The following is a 14,040-nucleotide window of genomic DNA, read 5'->3' as shown; positions in this document are numbered from 1 at the left end:
TAAGATCTAGACAGGTTAAATAATATTCCATTTTTAAGGTCATGTTTCTAGCATGTAAGAAAATAACATTTTTTTTTTCCAGGTGATGTGCTAATCCACAGTTTAACACAGTCAAGGAGGTTTGTAGACACTGAGTTCATGGTGTGGAAGTCATGTCATGCTTACTGTAGAAGGATAAAATTCTTTTCTCAGTTATGAGTGACTGAGTGAGTGAGGTTGCTCAGTCGTGTCCAACTCTTTGCGACCCCATGGACTGTAGGCCACCAGGCTCCTCCCTCCATGGGATTCTCTAGGCAAGAATCCTGGAGTGGGTTGCCATTTCCTTCTCCAGGGGATCTTCCCGACCCAGGGATCGAACTCAGGTCTCCAGCATTCCAGGCAGATGCTTTAACCTCTGAGCCACCAGGGAAATTATACTAATATTAAATTGCTTAGCACTAAAATTAGCTAAGCTTCATTTAAATCTCCATTTAAATGAAGGTGGCTAACCATAAGAATTGTTTAGTAGTTGATTTCTGCTATGTAATGCCACTCCTAGTGTAAAACAGTAGGAGCTGCATCATTAGTTGTCATTTCTTCCATTCCTTTTCTGAGCCCTAAAGGGTGGAGGGTACTCAGACAGACACAGAGCATAACTAAACCCACAGTGATTTTTGTACAGGAATTTCCAGTAGTTTATAAACCCATTTTGACTAATCTGACCAGCCAAACAGTTGGGAAATAACTCCAGATATTGTTCCAGAGGTGATAAGAAGTGTTAGTTTTACAGCTTGGTTGAATTTCCACACTAGGTGACAAGTTACAGTTTAAAGATGCGAATTCTGCTTCCGGTGTCTACAAAAGTGGCAATATCAGAAAACAGTAAATAATAATGACACTAATCTGGAGAAAACAGGAGGATAGCACAGTACTCAGGAAGAGAGTAGGGGAGATGTAGATAGAGGTTAAGCCATCCCTTTATATTGGTAAATTAGGTTTCAAGGAAGAAGTCGTGGAAAGATGAATTAATGTCAATTTAAAGACATTTATTAAGTGCATAAAGGATAGAGTTTATGTTATTTTGGTAGGTAAATCTATAGAGTATTTAGTACATAATACACTGTAACTTCAGAACAATGTTAAATGAATAAGGAGATCTGTGAATTACCTGCGAGTAGTGATTGTTGAATTTCTACTAATACATAAATGGCACCATATTTGGCATGAGGTGGCATGATACATCTCAGCTATTGTTATTATCCTGGAGTTCCCAATGTAGTAGGTGAGAAAAGCCTATTTGTTTCATAGAGGACTAATAAAAGGTAACCATTAGCTAACTTACAAAGCAGAATATACTAGAAACAATCATGTTACAGGATTTGGAATTTGGAAAGATAGTTTCTTTAGGAAGATCAGGGAAGACTCCTTGCAGGGGTTGATATTTTAATTGTCTTATATATATATATTTTTTGAAAACAAAATTCAGAAAAGTCAACTTAGTAGTAATGGATGCAGCAGAAAAGGCAAGAAAAATGTCGTATAGATGTGAAACGGCAAATAACAAGTACTATGTTTTAGTTGGAGAAGATCAAAATAGGAAATTATCGGATCAAAATAGAAACCATACTTAGAAAAATATTAAATAATTACTCTATTCCTTGTGTTTTACATATTATATCACATTTATTCCTAATAAAATTACAATGTATAATTTAATACAAAGTTCAAAAGTGAGAAAAAAGATACTTTATAATTTTAAGCAGTGTGTAGTATATATTAGAGATATGAGTTATACTCAAGAGAATCTTAAAACCCAAGCCTTGCTGTTTCAACAAATACATTATTCCTGGAAATTTATATATAGAGTTTAGAACTAGTTTATAGAAGACTTGACCAGTACGGGTGGGTTATTGAATTTCTTGTCTAATCCCTAGGGGAAAATGAAACTTCATTTTAAACAAAGAAAACTCTAACAATAGAAAAGATTTAAGCAGGTGGGAGGGTGAAAATACATACATCAAGATGAAGGCAACAGTGAAGGAACAGTGCACAGTAAAAAGAAAAACCACAAAGTGGATGGAGATGAAAAGATTCTGAATGCATCATTCGTCTTTTTGAATAAACGAGGATTGACTGAGAGATAGAAAGCAAATGTTGCAGCATCAAACATCTCTACTGCTTTGCCATCTTGGAGAAATGATTTAAAATCTTGAACCTTACATTTCTTACCTGTAAAATGAAGTTAGTCATAAGACCTATCTCAGAATTGTTATCTCATTTAAAATAAATAACTTATGAGAATACTTTGTACCATTTTGGCACATGGTAATCACAAAAAGACAGTCACTCGTATAATTGTCATTATTGTCTTTGTATTATCATTTCTCATTATTATTATTTTATTTCTATACCTAAAAGTTGGAGAAGGAAATGGCAACCCACTCCAGTATTCTTGCCTGGAGACTCCCATGGACAGAGGAGCCTGGTGGGCTACAGTCCATGGGGTCGCAAGAGTCAGACATGATTTAGCGACTAAACCATACCAAGAAGTATATTTTACTTCTATACCTACATACCTTCTATATATTATTTTACTTCTGTACTCGTTGAAAGAGACCCTGATGCTGGTAAAGATTGAGAGCAGGAGGAGAAGGGGGCGACAGAGGATGAGATGTATGGATGGAGTCATTGACTCAATGGACATGAGTTAGAGCAAACTCTGGGAAATAGTGAAGGACAGGGAAGCCTGGCATGCTGTAGTCCATGGGATTGCAAAGAGTCAGCCACAACTGAGCGACTGAACAACAATACCTACATTCACATAATCTAAGAGTCATCAGCATGGATTCTGATAAATGATCTGGTAAATAGTTAGATTTGCCTTATTATTCCAAAATGGTTTGCATATTTTATTTTTCAGGAGAAATCTGTGGTTAATGTAGGAAAAGAAATAACCTAATAACATCCCTGCTATAAAGTTAAGAGTTCTTGTTTCTATGTTGGTTACCCTAAATTTTAGTATAAATTTTGTTCAGAACTAGAAGCATAAACCTGGGCATCTGGGACTGGTGCTGGGAGCTTCTCACTATATAGCAAGCTAAGGGTTTAAAGATTGCTGTTGGCAGGATACCAGGAAGAAAACCCTCAGAGAAAATTACTTTTAAGAGGTGCTGTTTCCTCTCTGCTTTGATGTGCATACTTCTTTGCCAGATGATAGTAGTCTCCTGGGGAATTACTTCAAGCAATAGGCTTCTACTTATAAAATTTCTCTCTTGGAAACCAGTGGATCTTTCTGGTTGAATAATTTCATTGAGAAAAACATGACAGAAACAATCTGGAACTTAAGTGCACTTAAACTTATGTTTTGTCACTGTGTCTGGCATGTGTGTGTGATGTGCACACACAAACATATATGCACCCTTATTTTCTCAAAAATTATTTCTCTTAAGATGAAATTTTAATTTAATTCTATGAATTATTTATTTATATTACTCAGTATGATGTTTATTAATTTTAAGTTCATTCAACAATGCATATTTGATTAAAATATAATGCAACCAGAATCAGAAATCCAAGAATGAGTGACTGATTACTGGAGGAATAGAATGATGTATACTGAAGTCCTGGGGTACAAGAAAAGGGATACATAGTTTGGGAATCAAGCAATAAATCTCAATCATAATAGATGAGTTGTTGACGATTGTTCTATTGAATATGAAATCTTTGATTATCAGAGCCAGGTCACAGAGCTAAGGACAAGTAATAAATCACTGGGTTATTTTTTCTAGCACTGACTCTGCTGCTGCTGCTGCTAAGTCGCTTCAGTTGTGGCCGACTCTGTGCGACCCCAGAGACGGCAGCCCACCAGGCTCCCCCCGTCCCTGGGATTCTCCAGGCAAGGACACTGGAGTGGGTTGCCATTTCTTTCTCCAACTCTGCATTCCATCGAAAAGCTTAACTAAAAATATATTCACCTATTTAGAGGCCAAATTCCTTAAATGTTAGCAAAGCTGGAAATTGGATGTTTCTATCCAAATGCCTCCAGAAATGCCTATTTAGTATTCACCATTAGATGTATCTAAGAGTCCCACTCAGAGTCTTCATCAAACCTAGGTTCACTTCTTGTGTGTGTCATGGATACAAGAGAAGAGTAATGTCACACTGTCTTTTATAATTAAGTTGGGGTGGTGTGACTGGGTTCTCACAAGTATAATGTGGCCAGTACTGCCACCTACCTGAAAAATACTTTTCCTAATTTTTCCCACCATCCTTTCCCCAACTGCCAAAACAATGTCAGGATGTTCTTCAATAGGAAGAAAACTTGAATATCTGAGCCACACTTAATGCAGAGATGCCTGTGAGAAAAGCCTGACCCAAAAGAGATTAAGACACGAGCAGCATGTAAGTTTGAACAATGTCAAGTCTTTGAGGCTTTGGAGTATGTATCAACTTGTGTTAATTATTCAATCTAAAATAGCTCCCATCCCACCTTTATTTTCTATCCATCACTTTCTAAATGTTTACATTACTTTATATTTTCACCTTATTTACTATCCACTGATATCACATTTATTTTTGTTTGCTGATTTTTTCCCCCTGAAAGCAAGTTTCTTGAGGGCATTATGTTTGTCAGGCATGTTTTGCATTCCAGGAGCCCATAGAAAAATGCTTGTCTATAGCTAGAGTTCAGTCAGTGAAGTGTTGTATAATAAATCATTTCTTAAAAAGTGAAATAACTACTGTTTTAATACCTCTTTTGTATAAAAAAGAAAGCAAAGACTTAAGTGGTTTAAGCAGTTTCTCCAAAGTTATATAACTTGTAAGTAAAGGATATGGTCTTAGCGATAATAAATTCTTACACATAATCATTTTATTTGATGAAACTAAATGCAATCATAATGAGGGAGTGAAAAGTAATAGAATATATTTGTACCATGGGGAGAGAAAAGTTTTACTTTATCAAAAGATTTTTTACTGTGAAGAAAAAAATTGGTACTATTCTGAATAGTTCCTGAGAGAATACTTTAGTAGTACTAATAAACTATACTCCCAATTATTATCCTAAATCAGAGAATTAAAGAAAAGTAACTTAGATACATATTATGTAGTTCTACAATTCTATTCTACAGATGAATATCAAGATCCAGAGGAATTAAGTAACTTACCAGGGGGATGTAATAAGTTGCTAACTTAGAACTGAAATCAGGTACAATTTCTAATACAATGTTATTTGAACCATATCATTCTGCCTGGTTAATATACTATGCATAGTTTTCTAAAATTTCCTATGAAAATTGATGGAATAGTTTAAAATTCTCTGAATAGCTTAGAAGAATTACCATATTCCCTGATATTTTAGAGATGGAATATTACAGTTCTCTTATAACAAGAATATAACATTATAAGCCAATGTTATCATACAGGAAAGAACCAAGGAATGGCAACTTTGAGTAAAAAGAAAGAAAACTAGAGAGAATAGTAGCTAACTTTTATTGATATTATATATGGCACTAAGTACTTACTAATTTAACATATGTGATTCTCAGGACAATCAAGTCTTAGATCTTCTTATTGTCTCCATTTTAAGAACAAAAAAACTGATGGATTAAGAGATTAAACATTTGTATATAATGATATAACTAAACTATGGCAAAGCAAGGCTGCTGTGGTTGTTCTTCAGTCACTAAGTTGTGTTCGACTCTTTGTAACCTCATGGACTCTAGCACATCAGGTTTCCATTTTCTTCACTATTTCCTGAAGTTTGATAAAACTCATTTTCATTGAGTCAGTGAGGCCATCCAACCATCTCATCCTCTGTTGCCCCCTTCATCTCCTGCCCTCAATCTTTCCCAGCATCAGAGTTTTTCCAATGAGTTGGCTCTTCGCATTAGGTGGCCAAAGTCCTAGAGCTTCAGCTTCAGCATCAGTCCTTCCAATGAATATTCAGGGTTGATTTCCTTTAGTATGGATTTGTTGGATCTCCTTGCAGCCCAAGGGACTCTCAGGAGTCTTCTTCAGCACCACAATGCAGACACATCAGTTCTTCAGCACTCAGCCTTCTTAATGGTCCAACTCTCACATCCTCACATGACAACTGGAAAAACCATAGCTGTGACTATATGGACCTTTGTTGGCAAAGTGATGTCTCTGCTTTTAATATGCTACCTAGGTTTGTCATTGATTTACTTCCAAGTAGCAAGTGTCTTTTAATTTTGTCATTGCAGCCGCTATCCACAGTGATTTTAGAGCCCAAGAGAATAAACTGTTCTGTTACTGTTTGTATTTTTACCCCATCTGTTTGCCATGAAGTGATGTGACCGGATGACATGATCTTGGTTTTTTGAATGTTGAGTTGTAAGCTAGCTTTTTCACTCTCCTCTTTCTCCTTCATCACAAGGCTCTTTAGTTCCTCTTCACTTTCTGCCATTAGAGGTGTATCCTCTGCCTATCTGAGATTGTTGATATTTCTCCTTACAGTCTTGCTTCCAGCCTGTGATTTATAAAGCCCAGTATTTCATATGATGTACTCTGTATATTAGTTAAATAAGCATGGTGACAACATACAGCCTTGATGTACTCCTTTACCAGTTTTGAACAAGTCCATTGTTCCATATCTGATTCTAATTGTTGCTTCCTGGCATGCATACCTGGCTCTTAGGAAGCAGGTTCATCTCTTTAACAATTCTCATCTTTTTAAGAATTTTCCAGTTTGTTGTGATCCACATAGTTAAAAGCTTACACTTAGCTGATGAAGCAGAAGTAGATGTTTTTCTGAAATTCCCTTGCTTTTTCTGTAATCCAGCGGATTTTGGCAATTTGATCTCTGGTTCCTCTGCCTTTTCCAAATCCAACTTGCACATCAGGAAGTTCTCACTTTATGTACTGTTGACCCTAGCTTGAAGGATTTTAAGCATTGTTTTGCTAGCATGTGACATGAGTGCAATTGTATAGTAGTTTGAACGTTCTTTGGTATTGCCTTTCTTTGGTATTGGAATGAAAGCCGACCTTTTCTGGTGCTGTGGTCATTGCTGAGTTTTCCAAATTTGCTGGCATTTGAGTGTAGCACTTTAACAGCACCATCTTTTAGGATCTGAAATAGCTCAGCTGCAATTCTGTCACCTCCACTAGCTTTCTTATAATGATGCTTCCTAAGGTCCACTTGACTTTGCACTCCAGGATGTCTGACTCTAGGTCAGTGATCATGCCATCGTGGTTATCTGGGTCACTAACACCGTTTTTGTAATGGTCTGTATATTCTTGCCACCTCTTCTTAATCTTTTCTTCTTTTAGGCCCTTGCTGTTTCTGGCCTTCTCTGTGCCCATCTTTGCATGAGATGTTCCCTCTGTATCTCCAGTTTTCTTGAAGAGGTCTCTAGTCTTTCCCATTCTATTGTTTTTCCTCTATTTCTTTGCACTGTTCAGTTAAGAAGCCTTTCTTATCTCTCCTTACTATTCTGGAACTCTGCATTCAGTTGGATATATCTTTCCATTTTTTCTTTGCTTTCACTTCTCTTCTTTTCTGAGCTATTTGTAAGGGCTCCTCAGACAATCATTTTGATTTCTTGCATTTCTTTTTCTTTGGGATAGCTTTGGTTACCACAAGCTATAAACCCAGAAAGTCAGCCCCAGGGATCTGTACTATAAATCATTAGGTTTTACCTCCACTTAAATATCAATAGCATTAATATTGACTTTTTTGATGTCAGTATTACGTTATCCCAGTAAACCTAAATTCTTCTTTCTCTAAAACGTGAATACTATTTCCTATACTTGACAGTTCATCCTAGCTTGTGATCTGAGGAATCTTCTGTATTTTCCAGACCTTAAATCTACTGCTTGCTATTTATATGGGGAGTATATGCACAAATATATATGCATGTTGTAGTGCATACATATATCTCTATTAAGCAGCAAGCAAAACATTCAGAACTTTGAAAAACAAAATCTCATTTATATTCTACACAAGATATATTGAGTAAAAATGAGCTCTTTCTCACAATTCTATCCCAGCCCTTAGCTGTTTTCTTTATTTTGTGTCAAAATCCTGAAGAATGATGATTCTTTCAATCTTGGAAGACATAGATATATTGTAGTCTGTATAGAATGGACCTTTGTAGACCTAGCCTTGTAAATGCTTCCAGAGGAAGAAAGGATACTGTTTCATTAAATAAATTTTCAAGCTTTTAAAAATGTAACTCAAGGTAAGAACTATGCTTTACACTGTGACAAATTCATGAGAAAACAACCTTACTATGTGCAACTCATTGTGATCATTTTTATTTTAATTAAATCTCTGACTTGTTTAACTTAGTGTACCTTTTAAAAATTGCTGATCTTGACTGATCATTTGGATTTAACAGTGCACTAAATATAATATTATAACCTACTATTCAAATATATTATTTGAAAAATCACTCATCTAGGTGATTTATAGTCATAATATCTGATTCCATTTTTTTTTTTCTTACTTGGGTAATTGAAAGATGGCATCCTCTATTTTCTAACAGAAGTATCACAAAATAGTCAACACATAATTTCTTTGGACTGAAGATGCAGAAATATAAAGGTTTTTTGTTGTTGTTGATTTTTCTGTTTAGAATAATTCATAATTTTCTTTTGTCACAACTTGAATTCATTTTTCTGGGGTAAAACCTTCAGTCTTATAATATTGTTTCTGTCTAATCCACAGAAAAATCAGACAGTGTACTGAGCTGTGATTTTTTTTTTTAAAGAGTTATTTGTGGCAAAGGGACGTTTGATAGACATGTGAGCTAGATTTAAAGAATCAGTTAAGGATTTGAGGCTTCCTGGTGTTAGCAGTAGTACTTTTGAGCCTATGTTTTGCCTTTTTAAAGGTGGTATTGAAGACTGGGCCAGGTCTGGGATCAGGCAAGTGGAGTTCCCATGTAGAATCTAGTTTCATGGAGGTAAACAGTGGTTCTGTCAGAGCCATTTCAGAAAAAGAATGATGGGAAAAACATACATCTTAGGTTGATTCTCTTCCCCCTCTTTGATCTCCTGTCAGCACCTCTAACTGGCCAAACTGCATGAGAAGTCACAGGATAACAGGGTCTGATTGCTATGGTCCATGTACCATCTCCAGAAATGTATTATAGTATCAGGATAGATGGGATGTGGACCTAAGGGATGAATGGAGAATAAATGACTGCAATCTCAGTCTTCACAGGTGAAATAAGGGTTATTGTTATGTTGTAAATAACAGAGATTTCCTAAGGGTCTTCTGAAGCTCCCACTGGCAGTGATTTTGCAATGCTCACATGAGATGGTAAAAATAATTTTGATAAGCTTAATTCATTGTACACACACACACATGTTCTGTCCACTTCCCTTTTTACATTGCATTTCAGAAAGAAAAGTGATTTAGGATTGTGCATGTTTTCCAAACTCAAGTGTGGATCCAAGCAGTCAAGGCTAATCATGCTGATGGGGAAATGCAAGCCCCATGTCAGCCTACAAGCACACTGCTCATTTTGTACAGGAAGCAGCACATTTGTTCTATTACTAGAAACTCAGGGGAGAAAGAAGAAAGGTTAACATGTTGGCAGACTTGTCAGGTGGCTTGTGGAACAAAGAAAGAAGGAAAAACACCCAGAGCAGAACTCTCTCTTTTTTTTTTTCTTCCAGTTTAACTATTCCATATTTTATTCTATAATCCTGTAACTTAATGCATGTACTGAAAAACTGGGTAACAATTTATTATTTTGTCATCTACATGAGGAACATAGATCTATAGCACATGTAGGTTAAAAGGAGATTTTTAAATTGCTGTTTGAGAATTAAAAAAAATGATAATCCTGTATCTTATCAACTGTTATTAATACATTGTAGAACATTGGAAAAGTGAAATATAGCTTGAATAATTCTGGCTTTATATCTGTAGTATCTTTCTGAATTGTATTGTGATGAAATTATTTTTATCAGACATAGAAGCTCAGGAGTACTAGATGAGTAGTAATATTCTCTATAATTTCAACTTAATTTGCTTGTGACTATCTTTAGCCTTACTAGCTATTGCTAAGGTGTGTTCATTATTCTTCTATATATAACAATACTCTAATAAAATGGTTTAATATAAGAAAAAATTATGTACTGTATTCTATCATTCAGTTGGGGATTAGGTTTAATATTACACTCAAAAATGAATAAAAAACAAAGATCTTCCACAAGTTGCACAGTTGTTTTCAGTTTTAAAACAATGAAGTTTTAACCCAGATAATCATGATAATGTGATCATTAATCTAGAGCCAGACATCTTGGAATGTGAAGTCAACTGGGCCTTAGAAAGCATCACTATGAACAAAGCTAATGGAGGTGATGGAATTCCAGTTTAGCTGTTTCAAATCCTGAAAGATGATGCTGTGAAACTGCTACACTCAATATGCCAGAAAATTTGAAAACTCAGCAGTGGCCACAGGACTGGAAAAGGTCAGTTTTCATTACAATCCCAAAGAAAGGAAATGCAAAGGAATGCTCAAACTACTGCACAACTGCACTCATTTCACATGCTAGAAAAGTAATGCTCAAAATTCTCCAAGCCAGGCTTCAGCAATACGTGAACCGTGAACTCCCTGATGTTCAAGCTGGTTTTAGAAAAGGCAGAGAAACCAGGGATCAAATTGCCAACATCTGCTGGATCATGGAAAAAGCAAGAGAGTTCCAGAAAAACATCTATTTCTGCTTTATTGACTATGCCAAAGCCTTCGACTGTGGGAATCACAACGACCTGGGGAAAATTCTGAAAGGGATGGGAATACCAGATCACCTGACCTGCCTCTTGAGAAATCCGTATGCAGGTCAGGAAGCAACAGTTAGAACTGGACATGGAATAACAAACTGGTTTCAAATAGGAAAAGGAGTACGTCAAGGCTGTATATTGTCACCCTGCTTATTTAACTTATATGCAGAGTACATCATGAGAAACGCTGGACTGGAGAAAACACAAGCTGGAATCAAGATTGCTGGGAGAAATATCAATAACCTCAGATATGCAGATGACACCACCCTTATGGCAGAAAGTGAAGAGGAACTAAAAAGCCTCTTGCTCTTGCTAAAAGTGAAAGAGGAGAGTGAAAAAGTTGGCTTAAAGCTCAACATTCAGAAAACGAAGATCATTGCATCTGGTCCCATCACTTCATGGGAAATAGATGGGGAAACAGTGGAAACAGTGTCAGACTTTATTTTGGGGGGCTCCAAAATCACTGCAGATGGTGACTGCAGCCATGAAATTAAAAGATGCTCACTCCTTGGAAGAAAAGTTATGACCAACCTAGATAGTATATTCAAAAGCAGAGACATTACTTTGCTGACTAATGTCCATCTAGTCAAGGCTATGGTTTTTCCTGTGGTCATGTATGGATGTGAGAGTTGGACTGTGAAGAAGGCTGAGCACCGAAGAACTGATACTTTTGAGCTGTGGTGTTGGAGAAGACTCTTGAGAGTCCCTTGGACTGCAAGGAGTTCCAACCAGTCCATTCTGAAGGAGATCAGTCCTGGGATTTCTTTGGAAGGAATGATGCTAAAGCTGAAGCTCCTGTACTTTGGCCACCTCATGCGAAAAGTTGACTCATTGGAAAAGACTCTGATGCTGGGAGGGATTGGGGGCAGGCGGAGAAGGGGATAACGGAGGATGAGATGGCTGGATGGCATCACTGACTCGATGGACGTGAGTCTGAATGAACTCCGGGAGTTGGTGATGGACAGGGAGGCCTGGCGTGCTGCAGTTCATGGGGTTGCAGAGTCGGACACGACTGAGCAACTGAACTGAACTGAACCATTTATTTTAGCAATGTTACCTAGAATACCTTCTGAAAATTTCTACTGATGGAAAAATTAAAATTATTGATACATCAGGAAAGTCTATCAAAATAATTTAAATTTAGTTTTGGGCTGCTGTTGATATTTTTATTCCCTTTTTAAAGAAGTGATTAAGATCAGTTTTAAGTTGTAGTTCATCATGTGGAAGTGGAGAAAACATGGATGGTATTTATTAGTCTGTGTATTTTAGTATCAAAGTCAGAAATTTCTAAATATTTAGCATTCTTCCTCAGTGGGCTGTTGTAGTTTTGTTTTTGTTGTTGTTCTTAAAGAAGATGTCAAGTGATAAAGCCATATTAAGTGATCTCGTATTTCTAGAGACTGAGATGTTTGGTGTTTTTGGTCAGTGAGGGCTTCTGCAAGTGACTGAAGATATGAAACATTCTCAGAAGCATCTCCTCAAAAGTTATGTGACTCTGTGATCCACAGATCTCTGTAAGGGACCTGCCCCATAGTTTCTAAAGATATCCGTGGATGTTCACATAAAGACAGCTTAGAGGAAAGGAATGAATATTGACAGTAACAATAATAGTGATAGGGATTAGCAAACAATTTGGCCCCTTGAAGTTTTCCAATTCTTATAAACTTTGGATCAATATATGACCCCAGGTACATACATTGGAAGTCTTAAAAGCAGTGGAAATTTTATTTATCATTAGTTACTCTTTGGAAAGTCTAGAAGAATGTAAATTTGTGTAAGAGAAATAAGTGGAAACATGTATATATTTATATTTTACCCTCATGTTCTGTAAAACATACAGTGATTTAGAAGGTCCAGACTTCCTTGTTGGCTCAGACGGTAAAGCGTCTGCCTACAATGTAGGAGACTCGGGTTCAGTCCCTGGGTCAGGAAGATCTCCTGGAGGAAATCACAATCCACTCTGGTATTCTTGCTTGGAAATCCCATGGATGGAGGAGCCTGGTAGGCTACAGTCCATTGGGTCACAAAGAGTTGGACATGATTGATTGACTTTACTTTTTTTCTTTCTTAGAAGGCCCAGCCAAAATGTACTATCATTGATGTGGTCTTTCCTATAGCTCAAGCTGCATGGAAACCTTTTCTTCATCTGAATTTGGACAACATTCATCTGTACTTTAAAAAATATATATATTTATTTTTTATTGAAGAATACTTGCTTTACAGAATTTGGCTCTTTTCTGTCAAACCTCAACATGAATCAGCCATTCAGTTCAGGTCAGTTCAGTCGCTCAGTTGTGTCCGACTCTGCGACCCCATGAATCGCAGCACGCCAGGCCTCCCTGTCCATCACCAATTCCCGGAGTTGATTCAGACTCATGTGCATCGAGTCCGTGATGGCATCCAGCCATCTCATCCTTCGTCATCCCCTTCTCCGCCTGCCCCCAATCCCTCCCAGCATCAGAGTCTTTTCCAATGAGTCAACTCTTCGCATGAGGTGGCCAAAGCACAGGAGCTTCAGCTTTAGCATCATTCCTTCCAAAGAAATCCCAGGACTGATCTCCTTCAGAATGGACTGGTTGGAACTCCTTGCAGTCCAAGGGACTCTCAAGAGTCTTCTCCAACACCACAGTTCAAAAGCATCAGTTCTTCAGCGCTCAGCCTTCTTCACAGTCCAACTCTCACATCCATACATGACCACAGGAAAAATCATAGCCTTGACTAGACAGACATTAGTCGGCAAAGTAATGTCTCTGGTTTTGAATATGCTATCTAGGTTGGCCATATCTTTTCTTCCAAGGAGTAAGCGTCTTTTAATTTCATGGCTGCAGTCACCATCTGCAGTGATTTTGGAGCCCCCCAAAATAAAGTCTGACACTTTCCACTGTTTCCCCATCTATTTCCCATGAAGTGATGGGACCAGATGCAATGATCTTCGTTTTCTGAATGTTGAGCTTTAAGCCAACTCTTTCACTCTCCTCTTTCACTTTCAGCGAGAGGCTTTTTAGTTCCTCTTCACTTTCTGCCATAATAGTGGTGTCATCTACATATCTGAGGTTGTTGATATTTCTCCCAGCAATCTTGATTCCAGCTTGTGTTTCCTCCAGTCCAGCGTTTCTCATGATGTACTCTGCATATAAGTTAAATAAGCAGGGTGACAGTATACAGCCTTGATGTACTCCTTTTCCTATTTGAAACCAGTTTGTTGTTCCATGTCTAGTTCTAACTGTTGCTTCCTGACCTGCATACGGATTTCTCAAGAGGCAGGTCAGGTGATCTGGTATTCCCATCCCTTTCAGAATTTTCCC

Source organism: Ovis aries, chromosome 2 (genome assembly GCF_016772045.2).
Source record: "Ovis aries strain OAR_USU_Benz2616 breed Rambouillet chromosome 2, ARS-UI_Ramb_v3.0, whole genome shotgun sequence".
NCBI lineage: Eukaryota > Metazoa > Chordata > Mammalia > Artiodactyla > Bovidae > Ovis > Ovis aries.
Note: the sequence above shows the minus strand (reverse complement) of the source record.